General features: G+C 43.1%; 1 protein-coding gene across 1 annotated transcript in view; it reads right to left on the minus strand.

The window, feature by feature from the left end:
• Positions 1 to 1,575, minus strand: part of NDNF (neuron derived neurotrophic factor) — a 37,716-nt gene extending 36,141 nt beyond the window's left edge. The window contains exon 1 of the mRNA XM_036852064.1: positions 1,072 to 1,575. The gene's annotated coding sequence lies outside the window, so the exon portion shown is untranslated. The remainder of the gene's footprint in view (positions 1 to 1,071) is intronic.
• Positions 1,576 to 14,620: the final 13,045 nt, after the last annotated feature.

A 14,620-nucleotide genomic window follows, 5' to 3' on the forward strand; every position in this document is an offset into this window, starting at 1 on the left:
GCTCCAGGGGCCTTGGCGACCCGCGCGGAGCGCGGGCTGGGGGCTGCGGGGAATTCTCCCGCCTCGACCTCTGGGGGCGGGAGTGTGCAGCGAGGAAGGGGTACGAAGGGCGCACGAGGAAACGAAACTGCACCCCAAATTCAGCAGTTTGCGAAGCGCCCCCAAGAGAACAGCTGGGACCTAGAGCCAATCGTTCGGATTCCTGAGGGTCGGAGCTGCCCCGCCTGCAGTCCTGAAGGTAGCGCCAGACTCCCGCATAGACGGTGCTACGGCCGGATGCCCTGTCGCTCCAGCTGGGGCGGGAAGGAGCGTCTCCTCGGCGGCCGCTCTGCTTTCCCGGTAAAAGTAGGATCGGGTCCCAGGCCACCCCGCTGAGCTCCAGGAAGTTCCTCTAATGATGCTCGCCTACCACGCAGAGGACAAACGAGGAGCCAGAGCGGTGGGGGGTCCGCCGGGCGAGGCCGGCAGAGATCCCAGCGCCCCCGGGGGCTGCGCGGCTCCGGACCGCCCGCCAGGAACCTGCGCCCGGCCCGCCGGCGGGCGAGCCCCGCGCGCTGTCCTGACTTCTCGCTTCTCGCCTCACACGCAGACGCGCCCTGCAAGACCCCAGCCCCGCAGGCTTTCTCCAGCGGCCGGCGGAGGGCATGAACCAGGGGAGGGAGGCAGCAGCCCTCCCGGCGGGCGGGCAAAGAAAGTGTCCAGGCCGAGTCGGGGATAAGGGCTCGGGGGCGGCTCCCCGGACTCCGCCGCCCCCTGGGCACCGGACCCCGTGCCCCCGGCCTATGCACTCTCTGCGTCTCCTCCCAGCACCGCTGGGGCCGCCCAGCCACGAAGCCAGCCTGGAGAACTGAGGGAGACCTGCTCCACGCCCCTCACCCCCTCGGCTCCTCGGGAGCCGGCGCCCTCGCCCAGCTGTGACCGAGAACCTAGCGGGGCTCCACCAAGTGAGGAGACGCGCGCCTCCACCCCCATCCCAGACGAGCCCTCGGGTGCGAACGCTTCTTGCGCCAGGTCGCGGGTGGCGGGCTAACGCGTCGGACGTCGGGGGTTTGCTTTTCTCTCGCAACTTACCTTAAAAAACTGTTTTCCTGGGGGGAAGAGGAAATATCCCTTCCCGAGGTGTGATGGGGCCACGTCCCCGGCTCCGGCCAAGATGCTAAGCACCAGTACTCAGGAACCAAAGGGACTTGGGGGAGGTGGGTGGAGGAGGAGGCGGATAAAGGAGAAAAATGAAATGGGCCGAAGTGTCTCAACTTTGCGGCCGGCGCTGCAAACTTCAAAGGCGGGCGAGGGCTGGCGGCGCGCGGCCGCCGAAGTTGCTGCGAAGTGGCGCGGGCAGAAGCGCGGAACTGGGGGGATCCCGGGGCAGAGCGAGGGAGCGGCGGAAGGTTCTTTTAAAAGGCAGGGAGCGTGCGGGGCCGGGCGGCGGGAGGATGCTGCCGCTGAGCGGGGAGCCGGCGCGGGCTCCGCGGGCGGCCGCTCTGGGCACCGGCTCCAGGCTGGAGCGCCGCGCGGGGAGAGCTGGGCGCACGGGGCGGCGGCGTGTGAGCGGCTCGGTTCGCTCCGCTCTCTCGCGGCTCGGAGCTGGGAGTGTGCGATCTCTCCCGAGTGTCACTGCTGAAGCCCGGAGCCGCTCCCCCTCCCGCCCCACCGCTGCCCGCCCGCCCCCTCCCTCTGCCCGCTGCCTCCCGCTCCTTTCCTCCCTCCCTCCCGCTGCGCGCCACCGCGCGCGCGCGCGTACACACACACGCACACACACACACACCCTCCCCCCCTCCCAAACGGACCCTCGCGGGCGGCATCGCGGGGGGCGTAGTCCCCTCCTCACCTCCCAGCCAGCCGCGGGGAAGCAGAGGGAGGCCCACCGAGACCCCCTCAAAGCTACGAAACCCAGAGAGACGCATAACGGGACCATCGCCCTGTCTGGGAGACCTGGGTGCACAATAAGGGGGAACTCGGGTTGATTTGAGGGCGGGGTGGGGAGACGAGCTAAATGGAGAAGGTTGGAGGCGGAAGCAGAGTGTGCAAACTGTGCATTCCTGTCCCACTTTTCACCCGGCCGCCTGCCCACCACAGCCTTCAGCCGGGGAGCGCTTGCCCCTCGGCGCGCTCCGAGCCTTCTCGGGTTTGAAACTCAGCAGCTGTTTTAACAATTGAAAAGCGGCCCTGCAGGACCAGAGAGACTGAGCGGAGTGTGTGAAGCCATTAAGGCTGACTAGGTAATTATGATAAGAAGTTACCTAATTTGCAACCTGGCCTGGGCGCAGGAAAACGCTGCGGGAGGGCGGGGGGCGGGACTAAATGACTTCACTTCGGCAACTTGGAACCTAGTTTTCGGCTAACCTGGTTTGTAGACCCTTGCACTTTAAGTTCTCAGAACATATAGTTTATTACGATATAGTGTCAGGAATGAAAGCAGGAAAAATACTTGCCCGCTTCTCGTTGCCACAGAAAAATGAAGATGAAAATCAACCTTACCGAGGTAATATTCTTGTTAAATACCTGGTCACAGAGGGCAGCCCAATGCAGCTCCTTAAGTTTTGTGGCTCTTGGATGAGAACACTGCAGTAGGTGGATTTATGAAACCGATTTACTCCACAAAATCGCTTTATAAAAGCCTTAGAATTTTTAAGCGCTAAAAGGGACGTTGAGATCACTGTGCAAACGTTTTTAGCAGATGAGACAACGAGGTAGGAAAAAGGGATCTCTGGATCTCTGCTCAGAAGATCTGGAAGAGTGGCTTCTGCACTTCTGAGATATGGCCCCAAACAGGTCATTGGAGAACTCATTAACAAACATTTATTAAGCACCTACTGTGTACCATACGTGTCTTGGTGCCAAGATTTCAAGGTAAGACATAGTGCTGGGCCTTTAAGAAGTTTATAGCCTGATGGGGAGACAGAGGCATCAATGAAAATGTGATTAGTGCTATAATATGTGTTTGTACCTGTTCCTGTAGGAGCATGGAAAGGGAAGCAGCTAATTCCCCTTTAGAAGTTACTCTTGGTAGAGATTTTAGTGTAGAGTTCTGAAGGATGAGGAAGAGAATGCCAGGCAAACAAGGATGGGGGAGGAAAGGGCTTCCACAAACAGAGAGAAGCAAGTGAAAAGGTTAGAAACTTGTCAAAGTACACGGTGTGTCCTGGGAACTGGGAGAAGTTAGAAGTGGCTGAATTGCAGCTGAAGCAAGCAAGGCCAGGCCACGCCACACACTTCAGGCCCAGAGAGCCAGAACTTTCTGGAGGTGGTGCGTGGTTGGGAAACTATTAAGGGTTTTAAGCAAGGACAGAGTTTAAGGTTTTCAAATGTCATCAAATACGAGTTTTGGAAAGTTACCTCTGGAATCATGGTGGAAGACAAATAGATAACAGTGAAGAGGTTATTTCCAGAGGAAAAAGTAGGCCCTAACTAAGGCAGTGAAAGTACCAGTTGGAAGATCGGGACAGCTCTAGAGATATTTAGGAAATAGTATAGCAGGACCTAGTGGTTGATTGCACATGGAGGGTAATGGAGAGGAGGAGTAGTCTAGACTGCCTCCCAGGTTTCTGGCTGGGGCAAGCAGGCAGGGGACGGTGCCATTTGTCAAGAGAAACAATGTATAGAGAGGAGAAATTTTAGGAGGAATGGGATGAGTTCTGTCTTAAACTTGTTGAGTAGGGGGTGCATTTGGGACACCTGAGTGCGGTACCTTGTAAGCAGCCAGAAACAAAGTTCCTAGGAGAGAAGATCCAAGCTGGAGGCTCCATCAGGAGTTATCAGCATTCAGATATTTCTTGAAGCCAGGGAGAGGGGGAAGGCAGCCAGGGAGAGAGGACTTAGGAAGGATCATGGCACAACATCAATGTTCTAGGGCTGGATGGGGAAGAGGGGCCTTTGAAAGAAACAGATGGAGACCAGAGAGGGAAGAGGAGACCAAGGAGAGAGCAGCATTGATGAAACTGAGGAAGCAAAGGACTGGTGACCAAGGTGGAAGGTGGCAGGGTGAACAATACAACCAGGCTAAAAAGCAACTGCTACTCTTTTCAGAATGTCTCAGTGATCTTGACCCAAGCAATTGTAGTTTCTGTTGTATGTGTGTAATAGATCCAGATAATAGCAGGTAGAGAAGGTGAGATCATGGGGACAGAGAACATAGCTCATTTCCCTAGTACTTTGGCCCTGAAGGGAAGGAGAGAGATGATGAGAAAAGCATTTTTGTAGTCGTACTTTTGTTTGTTTTCCTTATTTGATATACCTGGTCTTAATTGCACAATGCTGAAGGAAAAGCAGGTGGAGAGAGAAAGGCAGAGAAGTCTATGAAGTTCTCTGAGGATCTTTTCCTGCCTCAGTACAGTGGTGGCACCAATATCTACCTGGTGAATCTCACAGTGTTGATGGGAGTTCAGATAAATCAGGCATTAAGATAGTGCTTTAAAATTGCCATTGGGAAGAAACTGAGTCCAAAAGACGTTAAAGTGACTTATTAAATCAGCCAATTAATGACAGACTGAGTAGTCTATGGGGAAAGTTCTATAAAAACTCTGAAAGGTATTTTTATGAACGTTCCCCCAAATATCCCTGATTTTGAACATCAGGATTTGCGTATATCAATATAGCTGTCTTCTCAAAAAATGTGCCGTTAGTAAAGCCAATGGCATTGTGTGTATTTATATTTATATATGTACAGATCCTCAGTGTGTTTTGAGAGACTTGAGAGATGTGCCATATTAGTTAGAACATGCATTATTTAGTCAGACAGACTTGTATTTAATTCTAAACCCTGATAATTATTTGCTGTGGGACAAATAGGTTAATCTCACTGAGCTTCAGTGTTGTTTTTTCCAATATAGAAATGGAACAAATTATAGCTGACTTACAGATGTTTTGTGAGGATTAGGTACTATACTGTATTCGTGTTTGGCAGATATTTGATTACTTATATTTCAATTTACTTTTTTTTAAATATAAATTTATTTATTTATTTCTGGCTGCATTGGGTGTTTGTTGCTGCACGCGGGCTTTCTTTAGTTGCAGCAAGTGGGGGCTACTCTTCTTTGTGGTGTGTGGGCTTCTCATTGTGGTGGCTTCTCTTGTTGCAGAGCATGGGCTCTAGGCACGCGGGCTCAGTAGTTGTGGCTCATGGGCTTAACTGCTCCACGGCATGTGGGATCTTCCTGGACCAGGGCTCAAACCCGTGTTCCCTGCATTGGCAGGCAAATTCTTAACCACTGTGCCACCATGGAAGCCCTCAATTTACCTTTCAACTATGAAATTCATAAATATTCAGTCAATTGGGAAAAAATTAAAAGTCCAAGACTATTATAAACTTAAGAGTGTAATTTAAGTATTTAAGAGAAGTCCTAGTTCAAGCCCTTGTCTTAAGGCAGCAGTCCTCAAAGTGTGGTCCACAGAACCATGGGGGGGTGGGGCATGAGACCCTTTCAGGGAGATCTGTAAGGCCAAGGTATTATCATATTAACTTGAAGATGGTAATTTGCCTTTTTTACTGTGTTGACATTTGCGCTAATATCAATAGTACAAAAGCAATAGCGGGTAAAACTGCTAACATCTTAGCATGAATCAAGGCAGCGGCACCAAACCGTACTAGTAGTTACTGTCATCTCCACTGCTACAAATGTCAGTTTCTCCTAAGAATGCCTTTGATGAAGCAGTAAAATTATTCATTTTACTAAATTTTAACCCTTGACTTTGTCTTTTTTTTTTTTTAAGAGCTCCTGACTTATTTATTTATTTTTTTTGGCTGTGTTGGGTCTTCGTTTCTATGCGAGGACTTTCTCTAGTTGCGGCGAGTGGGGGCCACTCTTCATCGCAGTGCGCGGGCCTTTCACTGTCGCGGCCTCTCTTGTTGCGGAGCACAGGCTCCAGACGCGCAGGCTCAGTAGTTGTGGCTCACGGGCCTAGTTGCTCTGCGTCATGTGGGATCCTCCCAGACCAGGGCTTGAACCCGTGTCCCCAGCATTGGCAGGCAGATTCTCAACCACTGCGCCACCAGGGAAGACCGACTTTGTCTTTTTAATATTCTGTAGAGCAAAGTGAGAGACACACGTAAAAGTTCTCTTCTGCATACAGTGTTTGTCCTGAATTAAGACCCTTGTGTAATTGAGTTGTGAACTAAACTAGTTGTTGTTTTTTTTCATGAAACATATTTTTACTTGAAAGAACAACTGACAGACAAACTATGGTTATTCACACTTGATATTTGGCAGACACTGTTTTTCAAAACAAATTAAGTGAGCCTGTCACTTCAAGGTAAACAACTGGCAGTATTTATTTTCAATGAAAAATTTGAGCTTTCAAGGAAAAAAAAAATAGAAATTAGAAAACTTGTATCTGCTACCATGAGCTTGACAGCTTCCCAAAACATAAACTCTTTCCTAATAGGATTGTGGCCTTTTTAATTAACATGGTTTTTTGATATTGTACAATGAAATGTCTTGACATTTGGAAGTCTGCTTATGCAGTGCACCAGTATTTTCCAAATGACCAATAATGTGTGATGTTCTAAAATCATGCATCAGTTACAGATCCATTCAAAGCCCAAGACAGACCAATGAATTTTAATATAAGAGTATGAAACATTAACTGATGTGGTTTCACATTCTGTACTGCAATTATAAAGTTTAAGAAACTACCACTTGTTGAGTTTTCATATAACACCAAAGAAAAATATCCAGAATTATTTGAAAGAGTTATTAAACTGTTACTTCATTTTCCAACTACATATCTGTGTGAAACCAGAGATTCCTCATTTGCTTCAAACAAAACAGCATATCACAACAGATTGAATACGGAAGCAATAGGAGAATCCAGCTATCTTCTACTAAGCCAAACATTAAAGAGACTTGCAAAAAATATAAAACAATGCCACTTTTCTCACTAGATTATTTTCTTTGGAAAATATAGTTATTTTCAGACAAACATGATGCTATTTATGTTAACATAGTAGATATGCTATAGTTATTTTAAAATAAATGAATAAATTTAAAAAATTTTCTGTTTTAATTCCTAATATATTGAATATTGATAGAAATAATCCACATAAACAAAAACTGCCTGGGATTCTCAACGATTCTAAGATCCTCAGTGATTCTTAGTGGTTCTTGAGAACCACTGCCTTATGGAACAGGCCTAATCATGAAGATAGATTGAAGATCATCAAAGTCTTATCATAGTATCTGCCTAATGATTGGCCAACACCTCACATGCATTTATTTGTCCAACATATTTCTTATTTTACCCAAATATAAATAGACCCTTCTATACATATACTTAACTCTATAGAGTGTTGTAGTGGACATTTCTACACTGGGGACTGGAACAAAAGAAGTGGTGGAAACCATCATACAAATACAAGTTTGGATAAAACAGTATCACGCCATGCCTGGGCATTCTACTGAATCAGTTCCAGGCATTCTTTTGTTTGTTGGCTCAGTTTCAATCCCTTCCCTACTCCACCCTCTCCATGGCAGAGGCTGTTACACAATTCTTGAAGTAGTACTCTAAATTCCCTTCAAAATTAATGATTACCTTTAATTTGATGACTCTTACACACAGAACCAGTGTTAAGTGGAAACCTTAAGCCTGAGTTACCCCTCATTCTTCATGAGGGCATTTATTCACTTAATAAATACTTGTTGAGCACCTACTATATTTCTGGCACTATGCTAGCTTCTGGGAAGAAAAGGATAAGCAGGGCACTTGCTCTCAGGAATCTAGTCTAGTGGAGAATTAGATAATTACCATGTGATGTAATAAGTGAGTAGTGGGGTGCTGTGCAAATCCATGAGAAAGTGGAGTGGAGTGTCAGGGGAAGATTCTTGGAAAAAGTAACATCTAAAAAATAGAGACCCAGAGAATGTGTCAGTCATCTTGGGTTAAAGGATGGCAGGGTGGAGTCAATGAGGGTTTGAAGGAAGAGGGAACAGCATAGACTATGACATATTCAGAAAGTGTTACCAAGAAACCCACTACTATAGGAAATTACCTTAATTTTAAAGGTATAGATAAGATCAACATATTTTTCTTGAGTTTTAGTTTGTGTGAGAACTAGAAAGGGATATTTAAAAACCATTATAGTACATTTAAATACATTTAATTTAAATCAGAATTACCATTATCTTACAAAAGAAACACTGGATTAAAAAAAAAGATTAAAAATTTTATAAGAAACCTCAAACGCAATTTTGCGTGACTTTCCAAACATTAACTTAGTGCATCGAAAAACAGTATTTTTATTGTTGCTTTGCTCAAGGCACTGAACTCAATGCTAAAGAGATAAAACAAAAATCTAAAGCATAGTGTTTGCCCAGGAAAAGTCTGTAAGATGAGTTCAGACATATTTTCTTTCCTTCCTTTAGACATTCAATAAATATTTATTGAGTGCCTATTGCCTGACTGATCCTGAGGATGTATTATTAAAAAGACAGATGTCACCCCTGCCCTCAGAGAGCATATAGCACAATAGTGACAAGTCAGTTGGCTTTCAAATATTGGTCACAACATCAGACACCAAGTGATAGTTCCAAGAGAGTAGTAAAAATGGCAGGATATAACTTTTTCACCATTGGGAAAAGTTTGAATTAAGGGAGAGGAGACCGAGAGCATCAAAGCCACAGAAGTGTCATTGGGAGAGGTTCAGAGGAAGAAAATACCAAGATGCGTTAAGAGGCAGAAAATAGACTAGTTTAGCTGGGATGGGTTTGGTAATGGAATTAATGGAATTAATATAGAGAAAGAAATCGGATATATAGGTTGGGTAGATTGGAGTGACCATGTTATGAGGTTTGGGCTTCATTCCTCTTGGCAAGGAGTATAACCTAAACAAATAAAACATTAAAGCAAGCATTGTTTGCCACACTTAAGAAGGACACTCCTGGTTTGTAAAAGAGGCATTCTTTTGATTATAATAAATAGGTTCCTCTTACATAAAATCCCCTATTGTTTCACTTCAAAGTACAGTCTTCCTTGGTATCCTTGGGGGATTGGTTCCAGGACCCGCTGTGGATATTGAAATCCTCCGATGCTCAAGTCCCATAGTCAGCCTTTCATATCCGTGATTCCTCATCCGTTGATTCAACCAACCTAGGTTCATGTGGTGCTGTAGTATTTATTTAAAAAAATCCACAATCCACGTATAAGTGGACCTGCACAGTTCAAACTCGTGTTGTTCAAGGGTCAACTGTATATATCTGCTCATTCATTGCATTTCCTGTAAACAATTTTGCTAGTTGATATATTACACTTTATCAGTTATGTGATAGAAAAACTAAAGTATTTTTTAATGTCAATCCAGAAAAACATTTCCTGAGTGCATCCTATGTTCTAGAAGAAGGAATCCACTGGTGACATTGAGTCTCAGCCTGTGTTATTCCACCACTATACTTTGATCCAGGCTGGCTGACCAAATCGACATGGATCGCCATTTTCAGTAGCCTGCACTGTGTCAATTATGTAGAGAGAGCAGACCATGCAAGACAAGCTAGCAGCACTGTAGTGAGGGTACTGAAGATATGTGCACACCCACAGAAAGAGACGCGAAAACACTGGGCCAGTCTGGAGCCTAAAAAGGGCTGAAAGGAATAGGGGTGGGGAGGTATTCTTAGATATAACAGGGAGTCCAGGATTATGTGATTAATATGTCCCTATAATTTGGGATAATTTAAAAATTGCTTTATTTTCTACCTTGCATGGCTTGTTTAGACACAGTTAAAAAGAAAATTCTTTAACGTAGGAAGATTGGCCCAAGCGCCTGATAGATACATGCCAGTGATGTCATACTACCTTAAGGCCACTCAGACACAAAGCCCGGTTATTTTATTTTATTTTTCTTAGATTTATCAATTATATTTATATCAAAGAATCAGCTTTTATTTTCTTTGATTTTTCTCCAGAGCCCTCTATTTTCTTCTTCTTTTTTTTTAACATCTTTATTGGAGTATAATTGGTTTACAATGTTGTGTTAGTTTCTGCTGTATAACAAAGTGAATCAGCTATATATATACATATATCCCCAAATCCCCTCCCTCTTGTGTCTCCCTCCCACCCCTCTAAGTGGTCACAAAGCCCAGTTATTTTTTAAATATTGTGAAGCTGAATGGCATCGATAGAGTGGAAGGAACACAGGCTTCTGAATCAGAGGTCTTGCGTACAGTTTCCTACATTGCCCCTTAACGACTTGGAGACTGTGTGACTTGGAAAGTTGTTTAATCTCCCTCAAGCTCTGTTTTATCATCTGTAAAATGGAAATAATAAAATTTCCCTGAGAGGAATTTGATTGTCAGAATTAAACAGTTTTGAATATGTAAAGTGCCAGATATATAAACAGGCACTAAATAACTTCCCATTCTTATTCCCTGGCTTCAACTTGCATGAAAATGCATAAAACATTTGCCCCTGCCTAATCAGAAGACCATTTGTAAGTGAAAAAAAAATGAAATGAATGGAATCATCGAGAACCTGGTCATTAGGATGACCAAAAAGCAATTTCAGGTTTATAAAATGTGCTGTATCTAATACTCCTCCCTTTACACATTTTATCTAGTTTATTCCTGAAAGCACAGACTGAAAAACATAATTTTCCACATTTCACTGATGAGGGAACTGAGGTTTAGGGACACAAGTAACCTGAACCTCATTCTGTCTGACCCCAAATCCTCTGCTCTTAACCAGCTGCCCAGGCTGCCCAGGTATATTACTTGGAACCTCTCTATCAACTGTTTTCACATATTCATTTCTCTTTTAGGTTCTGTCATGTTAATAGACAATAATAAAAAAAAGATTTTACCACAGCATTTGAGTTGGTGGCTTCTTGGCACTCTATAAGAGCAAATTTAATCACACATACTGTTTTCACAAAGTGTACGAATTCATCAGCTCTAGCCATAAACTTCTCAGGTCACAAGTCTGGAAGATTAAACCAGAGGGAAGTGGAATAGTCCAACCTGATTTAGCTGCCTGAGTCTTTTACTTGAAAACCATTTAAACTCCATCCAGTTGACACAGTATGGGTCCTTCCCTAATGGTACTTGACAAACTGGCTTGTCCATGAAAAACAGTGTGGCTAGGAGGGCTAACATAATTTTTAAAAATCTTCACATGTGCCGCTCATAAAAAGCAGACATGACTATATATACCTTTGATTCAACCAGTTTCCATTACAAGGAACTTGTTAACCCTAGAGGTCAGTTACTTAAAAAAAAAGAGAAAAAGGCATCCCCACTTTAACCTTTTGTCTGTCTAATCCCTGTTATTAATTAGGTGGTTTCTACACACCTCTACTGTTACTGCTCGCTAGTCCCCACAAGAGCCAGCATCAGTAGGTATTGTTATGATGCCCATTTTAGAGATGAGGCTACTGAGGCTGTCAGAACTTGTCCTGTTTCTTGCCAAGAAGAAATTTGAACCCAGGCAGTGCTTTTGGCTATGACACCCTCTTCGCCCCCTTTTGGAATGGATTCAAGGTAGTCCCTTACAAATGTGGGGAATGAACTAAAGAATTCAAGAACAAGCCAAGTCCAGTCACATCAACATCCATTTTAACTATTTCTTAGTAGTGTGGCATATTAAAAAGTTCCCTTTGAGAAAATAAAACTTTTCTTGGATAGAATAACAATGTTAAAAAATCTGTTAAGTTTCTCAGTGTGCATTAACAGACTCAAACATATTAAATTCCTTATTGGATTAGACCAGTTAACACTGGATTTTGTCACATTTCTACTTTTAAATGCCACATCTAGGAAACAAATGTGTGCTTTTTAAAACATTTTTATTGGAGTATAATTGCTTTACAATGGTGTGTTCCTTTCTGCTTTATAACAAAGTGAATCAGCTATACATACACATGTGTCCCCACATCTCCTCCTTCTTGAGTCTCCCTCCCACCTTCCCTATCCCACCCCTCTAGGTGGTCACAAAGCACCGAGCTGATCTCCCTGTGCTATGCGGCTGCTTCCCACTAGCTATCTATTTTACATTTGGTAGTGTATATATGTCCATGCCACTCTCTCACTTCGTCCCAGCTTACATTTCCCCCTTCCCATGTCCTCAAGCCCATTCTCTACGTCTGTGTCTTTATTCCTGTCCTGCCCCTTGGTTCTTCAGAACCATTTTTTTTTTTTTTTTAGAGTCCATATATATATGCGTTAGCATATGGTATCTGTTTTTCTCTTTCTGACTTACTTCATTCTGTAGGACAGACTCTAGGTCCATCTACCTCACTACAAATAGCTCAATTTCATTTCTTTTTATGGCTGAGTAATATTCCATTGTATATATGTGCCACATCTTCTTTATCCATTCATCTGTTGATGGACACTTAGGTTGCTTCCATGTCCTGGCTATTGTAAATAGAGCTGCAGTGAACATTGTGGTACATGACTCTTTTTGAATTATGGTTTTCTCAGGGTATATGCCCAGTAGTGGGATTGCTGGGTCGTATGGTAGTTCTATCTGTAGTTTTTTAAGGAACCTCCATACTGTTCTCCATAGTGGCTGTATCAATTTACATTCCCACCAACAGTGCAAGAGGGTTCCCTTTTCTCCACACCCTCTCCAGCATTTATGAAACAAATGTATTAGTATTTAATCCATTGTGCCAAATCAGATTCTATTATAAAACTAGATCAAATATGAATCACTACCCTGTAAAATTCAAAATCTGTATGTGCAAGGTAATGAGAAACATAGGTGGTTCTTGTTCCCTGAGAATAACTTCTCAACAATCTTATGCTCTATTGAAGGAAAATATTACATTATTTTGAGTCATTTAAAAGGAATAAAGCCATCTTTCTAGATAATAAATTGTAAATGAACCACTGAAATTATTTTGGGAAAACAGCTTTCATTCTGATAGAGTCTGATGTGAATCTGAAAACTCTTGGTGTTACAAAGGAAAATTTTGATTTTTGCTAATGTAAACTTAGATTATCTAGTCTAAACCTGCTTCATTTCTTCAGATTAATCCTTATATGACATATTCTCTCCATAAGTATTACCTATTTAGAACCTTGAATTTTTCTCTTTTGTCTTCCTAGCATTTTATCAGTAACTGTCTATATTTGTAAATCTATAAATTTCTATGAATGTGCTAATCATACTGGTATCATATCACTTCCAATCCCCAAACCTTAGACTACTCAGTCAAAATCTGAGGGAATTCCTATGGTGAAGAAACAAAACTTAGGGGCTGGACATTTTTCTACAATTAAAAGAGAATAACATCATGAAAATTCAAGTAAGTTGGAGACTCAGTGGTCATTTGAAACACTAAACTCCAAAGAACTCATTTGTACATCTGTCAAAACATAGAAAAATCATTCTGATTTTGAAAGAACTTTTCAAAGACCTTATCTGTGTGGGAAATTGCACACCAACCTATGAGGAATATGTAATTTGTGTTAAACACAAAGTCTCATTCAAGGACTAAAGATAATCTTATATCCGATCAATTCTAGACCAGAAATTTTGTAATTTATTTTGAGTGAGAATGTTCTTAAGGGAATAGGTGATACAAATCAAGCAGGATCCAAGTGCAGAAAGAACTTCAGAAGTGCAAAAATGTTTGATTCTCTTCATCTTTACATGAGCAAATACATTTACAAATCCCCTACTTGCTCTTCCTCTGTATTTCAAGGGAAGTCTAGCAAAACACATGTAGGGGGAGAAACAATAAAATGAAGAATGAAGGTGATGGGAAGTAGGGATAAAAAGGAGAGAAAAAAGTGAAGAGAAGACAAAATAGTAGTTAAGAACTTAAAATAGAGAGTGATGAGAAAATAAAGACACGTAGTAAAGTGATTAGGGTTAAGGATAGTCAGTAGTGGGCACGGGGGCAGGAAAATACAGAGTGCATCAGAGGAGTCGAGAAGCCCAAGAAAAAAGAGATGGTATGTGACTTAGCACCAAATCTAGAGGTAACATCACAGAGTCAATACTTATGTAATAAGAAAACAAAAACGTACACCGACATTTACTGGGAGGCAGAGTAGCGTATTTCAAGAATTTGCATCTCACTACCAGTTAGAGAAGCTTCAAAGAGTTGCTTGATTTTCCTGGGCAATCTGACTGAAAGGAAGGAAGATAGAAAACTGAAGTGGGGAGGATTTTGAAGTTAGAGGGGTCCTCTTGGTAAAAGGAGAGAAACTAAACTGGATCGTGTATTTGCACCAAGTGGGATTTGAGCCAATATGCCTCATAGCAGAATTTCCCCAAAATTTTCCATATTTAAACACAGACTTTACTATTACTGACTTGATCTGTTTAAACTGTAGACCTTTTTTTTTTTTTACTAAACAGCTTATTTAAAAAGGAAATTAACAACCTAAACAGTAATATCTGTTTCACATGCTAGTTATGTTTTTTTTCTCATACACATTAAAATAAATAAAATATTTGCTATGGAACCACTTAAAATAATTAGTGCTGCTTTTTTGCTGCTTTACATGCATGGAAAGTGAGATAGTCCTAGGCTATGAGGAAGGCAGGAAGGACTCTTGTCTGATCCACAGCAGTGGGAAGCTCTTGAAAAGAGGCAGGAAATACAGGAGAGCAATGGGCAGTGAGCCCCCGAGGCCTGCAAGAAAGGGGGCAGAGAGGAGGAAATAGCCCCTTGAGACCTGGCATG

This window comes from Balaenoptera musculus, chromosome 5 (genome assembly GCF_009873245.2).
Source record: "Balaenoptera musculus isolate JJ_BM4_2016_0621 chromosome 5, mBalMus1.pri.v3, whole genome shotgun sequence".
NCBI classification, from domain to species: Eukaryota; Metazoa; Chordata; class Mammalia; order Artiodactyla; family Balaenopteridae; genus Balaenoptera; species Balaenoptera musculus.